Here is a 1,145-nt window from a genome sequence, read left to right on the forward strand (position 1 = left end):
ATTTCAAAGGGTAGATTCCATTGGGCTCCTTATTCCTCATCGATTTTCTACAGTTCCAGAAGGTGCTCATCCACTGTAGTCAGTCTCGTATTCATAGAGCTCTGAGAATAATCCATCTGAGGTGGTCGTTTATGCCCAGAAATACCCCATGGTTCCAATGTAAGATGAAATGAAATCTTAATCTTATTCCACAAAAGAGCAAATGAGGCCATCTGAACTGGACCTTTCATCTGCTGACACCCTGGTGTCCTTTTGTAATCACACTAAGTCCACACCTTACATCTGCTACTCAAATTCCCTTAACAGATATTAAACGGAAAAGCGGACCCCTCACTAGTCCCTACTGTCCAGCTAGGAAAAGATATTTGATGTGGAATCAGTCACCAAAACAGGAAGTGGAGGAGAAGAAGAAAAGGCACAAGTTCAGAGTCAAGACAGACCTAAATCCAAATCCCAGCTCTTCCACCTTGTGACCTAGGGCAACTCTCTCCTTGGAGCCTCAGTTTCTTCATATATAAAATTGAGACAATAACACCTACTTCAGAGTCAGCCTGTTGTAACAGTCAGCTGCTGCTGCTGTTGCTAAGTCGCTTCAATCGTGTCCGACTCTGTGTGACCCCATAGATGGCAGCCCACCAAGCTCCCTCGTCCCTGGGATTCTCCAGGCAAGAACACTGGAGTGGGTTGCCATTTCCTTCTCCAATGCATGAAAGTGAAAAGTGAAAGTGAAGTCGCTCAGTCATGTCCGACTCTTCTCGACCCCATGGACTGCAGTCTACCAGGCTCCTCCGTCCATGGGATTTTCCAGGCAAGAGTACTGGAGTGGGGTGCCATTGCCTTCTCCGAAACAGTCAGCAGTAAAGTGTAATTGCTTCTCATTCCTTTCCTTCTTTTCTAACCCACATTAAAGAACCATGACCAGTAGAAAGCAGTTGTGTAGGAATTATAGTATCTGTGACTATTTTTAATGTATATATGGATCATTCACTCTTTCTTCAAGAAATACCCAGTAGAGAATCCCCTGGCAGTCCAGTGGTTAAGACTCCAAGTTTCCATTGCAGGATGAATATGGGGAACTAAGATCTCACAGCAAAAAAAAAAAAAAAATATATATATATATAAACTCAGTAACAGTAAAAAAAAAA

This window comes from Bison bison, unplaced genomic scaffold (genome assembly GCF_000754665.1).
Source record: "Bison bison bison isolate TAMUID 2011002044 unplaced genomic scaffold, Bison_UMD1.0 scf7180017854914, whole genome shotgun sequence".
Classification (NCBI taxonomy): Eukaryota; Metazoa; Chordata; class Mammalia; order Artiodactyla; family Bovidae; genus Bison; species Bison bison.